At 35.8% G+C, this 12377-nt stretch overlaps 1 pseudogene; it reads right to left on the reverse strand.

Annotated features, from left to right (window-relative positions):
• Positions 1-632: 632 nt before the first annotated feature.
• On the reverse strand, positions 633-10593 carry LOC118555646 (DNA primase small subunit pseudogene; annotated as a pseudogene).
• Between the last annotated feature and the right edge of the window lie 1784 nt (positions 10594-12377).

Here is a 12377-nt window from a genome sequence, read left to right on the forward strand (position 1 = left end):
GGAGCTACAACTCCTAGTTGTAAAAGATACTCTACTAGGCCCTAATATTGTAATATAGTAACTCATATCTTTTGAATTGAAGTTTTCTTAGGCATAGATACCCAGTTTAAAATGATTTTTTAAATGATTTTTAAAAGTGTAGCCTGACTAATGAAAATATTAGTAAGCAAAATTAGGAAGTAACTGAATGAATACACACTTCAGGTATAATTAAGGGTCAAAGATTTAAGGACAAAGCTCTCATTCACCTAGAATAGTCACTGCAGAAATATGGAGGCTGTATCCATTAGGGTGAGATTAAAATCTCAGGCATATTACTGCTCGCTTACCTCTATCTACAGCAATTGGTAGAGCTGAGTATTCATATTGGGAATCTTAGAATTATCACTGTGTAATATTAAATTTTATAAATTTACCTGAAATCCACTTATTCTTCCTATTATTGCCCCTTCAAGGAATCTTGACACTCTCCTTTGGTGTTCTCAGGAGTATTTTCAACATAATTATTTCTCAAGAAAAGGAAATTTTGCTTTGAGCATTAAGATGCATACATGGTCCTGCCATATTTATTGAATGGCTTTTAAGTATTTGATTTTAGACTGAAAATATCCACATTGGTTTGGGGGAAATTGTTATCTTCGGAAGTCTTTTTGTAAATCATTCTTCTTGAGAACTTAACCTTTTCAGGACTTACCCAGGTTTTCACGAAACTGTTTGAAAACTTCCATATAGGGAGCTAGAAAGGACTTCTTATAATCTCTGATTCTATGTTTGATATCAGATTCAGTTTTCATTCTCCTCTTTTTCTTCTTCATTAGTGGAAATGTTACCCAATTCGTGGCAGATGGAGATTGTGTTTAGAACAGCAAATGGATCAAACTGATCTACTTTCTGTAAATCAATAGGCACAGAAATGCAACCTATTTTAGTGTGAATATTAAGAGAACTCTTCAGTAAAAGATGGATTCTTTGCTAACATTGATATCCAGCCATGGAAAACAGGGTCGGGGCGTGATCTCCCACTCAAGCCTGGGTCCACATTTGTCACTTTTTATGTTATTCTGACATCTGCTGGCTACCGTCTTGAAATGCTCCCAATGCTGAAGTGAACTGTGATGCTTTTGGAAGATTTGTTGGAAGTTCCTCATGAATTGTCTCAAGGGCAAGGGCTAAAATCTTATCCTAGCTTTCTTTATTTTCAAGAATATATTGATCAACCAAGGCATATTTTTCGACGTATTTTAAAATTATGTTTATACCAAAGGTGAATTCTTTGACTAGGTGAACTTTGCTCTTAACATCTTCACCACCCTTCACAAGACTAACAGTCAAGTATCCCAGAATGTACTGCGGAGGACAATTTCCTGATTTATCACAGACCCAACAAGGAACACCCCTCCTTCCAGAAGATACCTAGAGATGATGCTTAAATCCAAAGCCCTCCTTCAATGCTCAGTTGATGATGCATAATGGCCATCATCCTGAGGGTCTGAGACTCAGAACATGTCTACAGAACCAGAGCATCTAACACACTGTCATAGCCTGTGATATCAATGTCAAACCTCAGTTCTTTATCCCGAGCCAGGGAAGCTCCGGGCTTCACTGTATTACGCTGATTGGGTCTGTGGGAATATACCGCGCACTTCGTGCATCTCCTTTCTAGATCACTTTGGGTGTTGAAGGACTGGTAGCAAATGTAAATGTCATCTTGCAGAATGAAACTCACCGTGTGAAAGCCATTTTTTTTTATCACTCCGCCATCGTTCGGCCGGCACAGGTAGTAAAGCTGAAGCAGCTGGGCCAGCTCAGGCGGTCAAACGTCTCCGCCTGCGTAGAGCGCGGGACTCCACGCCGCAGGATCACCACCACGGGAATTGGCGGGAACAGCACAGCCCGAGCCTGCGCCACAGCGCGGCGCGGGCTGGCGCCCTCTGCAGGGGCCGCTGGAAATTGTAGCTCCCACTTGGGGGTTGGTCTGGGCACCCCAGGGGCTCCCGCGGTCTCGGCCTATCATCTCTGGGTTCACTGCTCAGCCGGACGCGAGGAGGCTGCGTGCATTTCAGAAAGAGGAACTTCTGTGGAAAGGTGAGCTTTTGAGCCGACTGAGAATGAACACGCAGAGGAAGAGATACAAAGTACCAGGGCAAGAGAACGGGAGGAGAGGGTCCATGCTCTCTCCAGGAGCACGGCTCTGCCCCCGTCTCCACGTGTTCACCAACCTGGAAGCTCCCAGAGCAATTTTTAATTCATTGCAAATTGCGCGCTGCAAAAACCTGTGTGTCCCTGAGGAAAAGAAGGAGGTTGGAAACACAGGGGCAAGTATCAAGCCTATTTGCCTGCCCTGCTTAGGTGTTAACTGCTGCCAGGAGTCTGAGCTCCATAAAGTATGACTTAACCTTAGATGGAGTTCAAAATTTGCTTATTAGTCTCCAAATCTTAAGGGCCAAAATGGTTCAGAAATTTGCCAAAATAAGACGTGATTTCTCTCCGAGTAAAACTGCATTTGATTCTTTCAGAACTAGTAATCTAAATTTCAAAATAGTGAGAAAAAGAAACCGGTCAGTTGGTATTTGACCCTCCTGTTCATTCCCTATTTGGCACAATGCAAAAAGTTAGTATTACATTTTTTTTGGGGGGGAGAGGATCTGGTTTAAGAATATTTTTCCCTATCCTAAGATCGTAGGTATATTCTCCTATATCTTCTTTAAGAAATTAAGGTTTATTTTTTCTTTATTAGACTGGAATGCATTCTTTTTAAGTCTAGTGAAGAAAAGAACTTGCTGTGGGAGAAAGCCATGGACGGTCTCAGGGACCCCAGGAAGATAAAATGTATTAAAATATTTACCATGCCTTTTCAGGAAGACAGAGATATTGTTGAATTGAAAGAGAAAGAAAGAAAGAAAGAAAAAAGAGGAGGGAGGGAGGAAGGAAGGAAGAAAGGAAAGAGGAAAGAAAAAAAGAAAATAGTAAGGGGTAGAGTAGTGACTGGACCAAAAAAAAAAAAAAAAAAAAAAAAATTGAAGAACGAATGAATTTAAAACCATCAAAAGAAATTGGATCTGTCAAGTGCAGGGCAGGAAAGAAAAATGAAAAACAAAAATTATTATAAATAAAGAAATACAAAGAAACTTGGAAAAAATATTTGTTATTAATCAGCTCTGGCTGTCAAAATAGAATACCGTAGACTGGGTGCCTTAACAGAGATTTATTTCTCACATTTCTGGAGGTTGGTAAGTCCAAGACCAAGATTCAGTTTTTTGGTAAGGGCTCTCTTCCTGGCTTCCAGAAGGCTTTTCACTGTATTCTTACATGGTGGAGAGAGGAAGCATGCTCTCTGGTGCCTCTTACAAGCGCACTAATCCCAACATGAGGGTCACACCTTCATGATTTCTTTGAAATCTGTTTATCTCCCCAAGGCTCCATCTCCAGTTGCCATCACATTGGGCATTAGGGCTTCAACATATGAATTCTGGAGGGACATAATTCAGTCCATACCATTCCACTCCTGGCTATACAACATTAATGCCATTCTCATTTACAAAATGCATGCATGCCATTCCAGCAGCCCCTAAAGTCTAAACTCTTTCCAGCATCAATTCTAAAGTCAAAGTCCAAAGTCTCATATAAATATCAAAATCAGACATGAGTGAGACTCAAGGTATGATTCATCAGAAGCAAAATTCCTTTCCAGCTGTGAACTTGTATGAAGTTATATTTAAGGGCAAAATCAAGCACATTAGCAATGGGATGAAGGGAATAAGAATAGTGATCATGAAAGAAAGGCAAAAATAAGAAGAAAGAGGACAGGCAGTGATATATGATGGCAATGTGCTTTTTAATTTAAAAGTGTAATTAACAATTCTTTCAGACTGAGCTCCAATAGAAAATCAAAACAATAAAATGGAAAGAAAGGAAGAAAAAAAAAACCCTTAATATTTGATGTTTACTACTGGGAATTCTGAATGTTTTATTTAATACTTTGAAAAATGAACATATTGAACATCTTAATTTATTGGGCCTCCTAGGGAGAAGGGAACCCCCCTCCCAGATATTTCTAAATGTGAAAATCTTTCATTACTTATTCATGTACTATTTATTGTTAATATTATCTAATACTGTACTACTACCATTATGTCACTACAATGCATTGATACAGTGATTCATGTTTATCTTGCTTGTTCTTCCAAGTGTGCTTTCCAACTGAAGATTCATGTCTTCCAATTGTACTAGAATATTCTCAGCCTTACCTCTTTTGTATTGTTTCTCCAACACTTCCTCAGTGTCTTTCTCATGCATTCCTATCAGAGATACATTAGATCCTCTCACTAAATCAGTCATTTGACATCTATTTCTGAACTTCTTTTTTGTGTTTTCACTCTTTATCTTACTAGCTCATCTATGTTTGCTGTGCACTTTTTTTTTTTTTATTTTTTTTTTTTTATTTTTATTTTTTTAAAGATTTTATTTATTTATTTGACAGAGAGAGACACAGCGAGAGAGGGAACACAAGCAGGCGGAGTGGGAGAGGGAGAAGCAGGCTTCCCTCCGAGCAGAGAGCCCGATGCGGGGCTCGATCCCAGGACACTGAGATCATGACCTGAGCCGAAGGCAGACGCCCAACGACTGAGCCACCCAGGCGCCCCTACTGTGCACTTTTTTAAGATAAAAAAGAAAATAATACTTTCTTTGACTGTGTTCCTTTTCAACCTAAAAAAAAAATCTGTTAAATTTTTAATTTCAATAATTACATTTTTAATACCTGATATTTAGAACTAGTTGTTTTTCATATTGTCCTGATCTTTGTTTCATGTTTACCTTTTTCCTGTGCTTCTGAGAATCTGCAACATTACTTATTTTAAGGTCATCTCAGATACACTATTTTGTATTGTATCTGAAGTGACCATCTTGTGAATTTTGATTTTTTAATCTATTGCTCTTATCATTCTTTTCCTCATTGGTTTTGGAATTTTGGTTTGTAGGCCCAGCTATGATGGCATTTGTCTCCCCTTCCTTCCCTCTCTGTGCTCCTGTTGTCTGGTTTTGGGTGTCTCAATTTGGTGTTTATAATCCTGTGTATATAACCAGATATTATATTGTCAGCTTAGCACTTGCATCTTCTGGGGTTAGTGGGGAAACCTCAGATTAAGTCATGGCCTAGCAAGTGGCTTGGTACCTGATCTTAATGGGAAGATTTTTCTGTTTGTTTTTTTCCCTCATATTCTTAGGTATGCCTCTTTATATAAGTCATTTGCTTGGGAAAATTATAGCTTTTCTATGCTCCCCATTCATAGGCCTGGATCCAAACTGAACCCAGATTCAGTGTCTACCTCACTGAGGCATTTTAAATCTCTGCTTCCCCCATCTATTGTGCCTGTTGCTGGACACAAAGCCCAAACACCTGAAGTTTCAACCCTGCTTTCTGTTTTTCACATCTGATATTTCATCACTGGTTCCATAGACATTTATCTTATTTTTAAGAATTGCTTTACTTTAAAAATTTTCCTTTTCCAGACTTTCTCTATAATTGATATTTTTGCTTAATGTATGGAACTGTCTCAGTGAACTGTGTCTGCTGTCTCAGTCTTCTTTTTCATTAAAACAAAACAAAACAAAATAACGTAAAGCTTAAAGTAAGACTGAAGAGATTCTTTTCATCATCTGAAAGAAATTCTTTCCTCAAAGTCTTAAATGTATAACTATATTTTAGTCTCCATTCTAAAATCTTTCATGAGAGTGAAGTTTCAAAAATTATTTTCCTAAATTTGTACAAATTATTTTTAATCTGCTAGTTGCTGGTCAAGATTTTTAAAGTTTAAAATGATATAACTTTTAGAAGAGTTAAGTCACATTTTTGTCTTTTGATGACATACTAGCAAAAGGGTATTTGCAAATGATATTGCTTATAAAGAGAGACTTATTTTTAGTAGCTTAGTCAAACTTATTTTCATGGATTTATTTTGTAAAAATAAAACTTGGGGTTGAATATGCTTTATCTGAGTCATTAATTTGGGATAATCTTTTCACTGGAAAGTACAATGTCACACCAACCCTTGTCAAAATATAAAATTTTGAAAGTGCATTAAAAATAATGTAGTACTTACAATTTTGCATGAATATTTTAGTCACAGAGAGAAATCTGTTTTAAATTAATAAGAAATATCTTCTCAAATGTGTAGTAGCTACTTGTTATGTGAGTTTTTATAACAATGCTGTTAAAATATTCATTTCTATGAATCATCTTTTTCAGATATTTGTCATAAGGGTATTTATTTATTCATTCGTGTCTAACATGTTTAGAGAATACAAAGTATATACTTTTTCAACAAAAAAGTTGCCAACTTTATCTTCATAAAAGGTAATACTGTTGGAATTAAAGATAGTAAAAAGATACCATTTTACTCCCTAAAAGGCACAATCAAAATAAATTCCTATATTAGATTAAATTGCATTTGGCTGATTTAGTCCTCTTTCGGTCTTTAGCCATTAGCTATCTCTGATTTCATGTCCCTTAATTTTCAAATTCTTTCACTTAATTTGACAAGCAATAAGTAACAAATAATATAATTACAAACCTTCTAAGCCATTTTAGTAGTCTTTAGCTTAGTGTTTTATTCTGAAATTATACTTAAAGAATAATCTAGTCATAAACTAGATACAAAGAAACAAAGCTGACCAAGTTCACATGAATTATATATAAAAAGAACATGGGATCAGAGTCAGAGACCTGAATTTGTATTCTGTCTTCACCACTTAGTGCCTCTGTGACCTTAGGAAAGTTGAAGTCTCAGTTTCATCATCTGTGAAATACTGGAAATAACACATAACTCCTACGTTTATTGCAGGATAAAATGAGATAATGTAAAATCATTGACCCAATGCTTATCCTATATCAGGGACTCTCTCAGTGATGATTATATCAGATATGAGAGTTAAAGATTATCTATTTGATTTCTTGGAACCAAAGTATCTAAACAAATGGCCTTTGTATTTTCGTCAATATTCCCCCCCGCCTTTTTTTTTTTTTGACTACTTACTATGAGACCTGTATAGACTTAGTTTGGAAGTGCAAACATGAGCTTGAATTCTATGCTGGTGAGGAAGAACATTTATACTTAGAAAATTTTCCTAATTTCTAGTAAAGGTCAGATAGGATTTAGTCATGGGAATAAGAACCAGGATATAAGATAATCAGACATTAAGAAAACTATTATCTCAGTTTCTTGCTCTCTGTCTCTCTTTCTGGGTTCATATTTTCTCTCATCTCTACTTCTCCTTGTGGGTCAGCTTCTTTCATCTTTCTCCTGGCACATCAAATTTCTTTGTTCCAGTTGCTCATGTCAGTCCAGTGACGGCCACATTAGACTCTTTCAATGCAGGGACTGCACCTCTAATCTCTCTGGGTAACAACTTTGCAGTCCTTGGAGACAAATTCCCATTGACCCTGTTTTAGTTGACTGTCCACCTACTTCATTTGGCTGTGGCAGGTGGCAAGGTCATGGAGTAGGCTGCTTATTCAGAAGAAACTGAGAGCATCCAAGGATCTAAGGATGTGGTCTGTACCGGCAGGAATGAGTTAGTTTCTAACTACTAATAAATATTCCAAAGAAGGGGAAGTGTATTATTCAGAGAAAAGGGAGTTTTAAAAAAAGCCAGAGCATAGGCTGATTGAAATAAGATCAACCATGCCATATCTGACTTCATCTAAATTTTCTCACATCAAAATCTCTTATTATAATGCAGTGACAAAAGAGAAATATTTATGAGTGTTGAATAAACTATTACATGAATCTAAGAACTCCCTGGCAAAGAGTTTTGGTGTCTTGATAAAATGTTATAATTGTTCAAAACCTTCTTTTTTTTTTAAAGATTTTATTTTATTTATTTGTCAGAGAGAAAGAGCACAAGGAGGGGAAGTGGCAGGCAGAGGGAGAAACGGACTCCCTGCTGAGCAAGGAACCTGATGCGGGACTGATCCCAGGACCCTGGGATCATGACCTAAGCCAAAGGCAGCTACCCAACCAACTGAGCCACCCAGGCGTCCCGTTCAAAACCTTCTTTAGACACCTTTATAAATTATATTTTTTTTGTGAACTCACTTGCTTCAGTCATCTTGCTGAATGAACAAAGACAAAACATTTGGCTTCACTCTACTCCAGAGATACAAATTGTTCCTAGAACCACAGCCAAATAGAAACTATTGGTTTGAAAAATGAACAGGTGAGAGCCTGTCTGTATGTATTTTTAAATATATATATGTTTATACAACAATATTTGAGGAAGGATTTATGGTAGCTCATTCAATATTGCATCAGAAAATATTACTTTACTAGGAGAAAGTAAACAGCATGTCCTACTGAAAGTGGATAAAGGACATCACTCTACATTACACACAAAAAAATCAATAGTATTATCTGGAATTTAGATCTAGGAAAAAAGAAGTGACATTCAAGGACAAAGGATAAGTTGGACAGAAGTAGAAACATAATTTGGATTCTTAACACCAACTAATTCTGTAGTGAGGATGGTGAAATTTAAAACATTGCAGCCAATTCAGAGAGGGGAACTTACCTAAATTAAAAGGAAAAAAAAAAAAACATTTCAGACTGTGTGCCAATCAGGAGAATTAATATATGATTTACATGCTGAAGATTACTTCTTTTTTTGAACAAAATTACCTGTAGTAAAGTTTCAGATCAACTAATACTGAATGTCTACCATATATTAGATTCCATACTAAGTTTCGAGGATAAAGAATTAATAAAAGTTACAATGCCTTCCTCTAAGGATTTTAAATGAGAATATTAGATGAGTAAAACATGAATACACATAATTATTAGTTCACTGTTACTTTCAGAATGATAGGAGCATGTATACAGTACCAAAAAAATATGAAGAAAGTTATGTTGAAACTACCAGTGTGTAAATCACAGTTTGATTACTAATCCTATAGGTTTCAGGTTTATGAAGACTGGAGATTTCACCATAAATCCTGATGTTGCCTTGCTGAGGTGAAAAGAATTGACAACAGATTTCTTTTCTTTGGAGCATCAAAACCTTAGGCCAAATGCTTGAGGTGTTAAATATTAAATCAAAACCCAGTCAATGGATAAAGGAGTTTTTTTTTGTTTGTTTGTTTTATATAGTAGGGCCTTCCCATGCATCTGAAATCAAGCTTGGTAGACAATTACCTACTTCACGCCTTGTGCATGGAAAGGGTTCCCTTTCAACATGACCCCACTTGGGACTCCTGTTTGTGACAGATCTAAGACAACGTTCCTGGCTTTCTTGTACCTATTTTTCATTCCATAGTCCCAGTTTATTCTTGCCTATGACGTTGTATGGTTTTCTTCTTATGACCTTATACTCTAGGTAACATTTGAAGGCTATCCCTCATTTGTGTGCTCAGACTTGGCATCCATGATTCCCTTTATTTTGTCTTGATGACCTCAGTTCTCCCTAAACTTTTTCCAGTAGTTTCATGTCTGTCTACATTATTATATATCAATAGTGACATACAATTTTTTATGCCTTGATTACCTGGCCCAGATTTTGTCCCTTTCTCCTTGCAGCTTCCCATAAAAATTTTGGGATTATATTAGGGATATCTAATAGTTCTCCCGTATTGCTCAAAATCTGCTTTATATTTGGTTATTAGATCAAGGTTTAACAAACTTTAAGCAAAAGCTATATTTATTTTTATTCTCACTGTATCTACAGATTCCATCAAACCCACCCCCCTCCTTCTCCTAGTGCCAGTGTGAAGCATCTTGGGATAAATCTGTGATTAGAAGCTTAACTTGGACATGTTCAGTAAATACCTGTTAACAGTAGTGCGAGTGAATGGGTTGGTAGACAATGGAAGCCATAGGGTAAGTTCCTAAGTACCAGTCTCTCCTCTCACTGCAATGTTTTGTCTCTGCTTAGATATTTGACTAACAAATGTCATTAAAAATACAAGTATTATTTAGGAGAATAATTCCTTAGGAATTATTTGACAACCTCAATTATGATTACATACATTAGTAATACTTTGTTGACGTTTCCGTTGAGAGCACATGTAGAACACAGGACAAAGATATGAATAGATGGGAGGCAACGTTAGAGGGAAGTGAATGGAAGGATTTTTATGATACCACGTACACTAATTACTGAGACTGAGCAATTAGGAAATTTCTGTCCTAATCTTAGATTTGCCTCTGACTATAATTGGCAAACCATTGAATCCATGTTTTCTAAATTTTCTTTTGAAAATAAAAGAAATTAGGTTTGATACTTGAAGTGCCTTTGCTCACCCTGTGCAAATTTTGGCATGGGGGTTAGAGCTTCCTTCTTTGCTTTAGGTTATTTTTTACTAAAAATAAAAATATTTTTATTGCTTTAAACATTCCACTGAAATGATAGCAATTTATAAATCATGAAAAGGACAAAGTAAAATACAGAACACCAAAAATATTGTAAACACTTTTGAGGTGTGGGGGTTACTTGTATTTAAGTATCTTTTTTTTATTTATTTTTTTATTATTATGTTATGTTAATCACCATACATTACATCATTAGTTTTTGATGTAGTGTTCCATGATTCATTGTTTGCATATAACACCCAGTGCTCCATGCAGAACGTGCCCTCTTTAATACCCATCACCAGGCTAACCCATCCCCCCACCCCCCTCTCCTCAAGTATCCTTTTTAATATGGGATATTAGTAAGATACACAGAGTGCAAAAATACAGAATTAGCAATTGTATACATTAGTGGCATTGAACACCCTGAGTGCTTGCATTTCATATTCTTTCCATATTCTTCTAATTTTTAGTTATTCAATTCTCTCACATTCTGAACTCCCACTCTTCTAGTCAAGGATTTATAAACCATATATAATAAGGCATAAATATATGATAGAAGTTGAATTTCTTACTCCTTTCAAGAACACATTCATTTAAGCAGGGTCAAGTGTTTAAGCCATATGACTGGCATTCAGTGTGGAAATATCAAGAATCAGCCCATGGTTAAAAAGTTTTCTTTTTCTCTTTAAGAGCAGAACCTTCCAATGCAACTGAAATCAAACATTGGCAATTAACTCTTTCATGCTAAGACAATGCTATTCTTAAATTCATTATCTGTTCTCTTATATTTCAGAAAAACTTGTATATGAATTATCCATAGCATAAAATTTGCTTAAATGTTGTATTTTTCATGTCATAGTTACAAAGATATTTTAACAATAGGACAAAACACAAAATGTATAAAAATTGAAGTAAATTGAATTTGACTTTACCTATGCTATCTGAATCTAAGACATAGTAGACAAATCAATTTTTTTTTTTTACTTGTATGCATTTATATGCTAAATGGGAGAGGAGAAACATTACTTTAAATCTAGAGAGTCTGAGTATATTATACAATGGAGTTTAGAGTGTTAGACTGTTTTGAGGGCCGTGTCATCTTGGCAGTTTTCAAAGGTGGTATGGAAGTCTGGGCCTGAGGAAATGGTCCTGTGTAAATAGTGTAAGCACTGACCAGAAAGGCAAAAAGTGATGGAGAATAACAGAGCAATGGATGCTGACCATTTTTAATCCCTTCATTGTAGATTTATTGGTCTTAGTTTCTGTGGCCTGGGAAAATTAATTTTATTGGTATTCCCTGTTCATATTTTTCCTTTTATTTCTAGTATATTATCTGTACACAATAACACAAGATAACAGTTTGCAAATAGGGTATTAAAAAGCTTAGAGAACTTAATTTGATTTACCTTTGAGATTTATTACCTTGAAAAAAAGAGGCATAGGAGAGAGATTCAAGAACTTCATTGTACAACAAATTGAATGAGACCGAGAGCTGAGATTTTAGAATATAAATTAATTGATTAATATGTAATCTGGTTGTAAACAAACATAATGTACTTATCTGTGTTTATCTCCATTAAGGATAGATAATTTCTGCTTGAGAAGTATGCCTGCAAATTAAAAATACAGTATAAGCATTATTCTATCTTTTCACAAATATGAATACGTGTGTTCCTACTATTTAAAAAAATACTTCACTTATAAAGTCTGAGCGGCTCTGATGGGCAATCGAATTAAACTCCCATCACAAGACAAAATGATCGTCCTATCCATTCATAACTGTAACACTCAATATCATTGCTGACTATATATGGTGTGGACTTCTAAGTTAGCTTTATAGAAGCCTGAATTTAACAACAGTTATGTTGGTATATATGTGACTTTGTATATTTCATTAAAAATATATAAATTTGCCATTATCCCATACTCAAAATCTTAGGCGTAATTCACAAGAGTTAAAACTTAAAATGAGGGGCTCCTGGGTGGCTCAGTCGTTAAGCATCGGCCTTTGGCTCAGGTCATGGTCCCAGGGTC

The sequence above is a fragment of the Halichoerus grypus genome, chromosome 4 (assembly GCF_964656455.1).
Source record: "Halichoerus grypus chromosome 4, mHalGry1.hap1.1, whole genome shotgun sequence".
NCBI classification, from domain to species: domain Eukaryota; kingdom Metazoa; phylum Chordata; class Mammalia; order Carnivora; family Phocidae; genus Halichoerus; species Halichoerus grypus.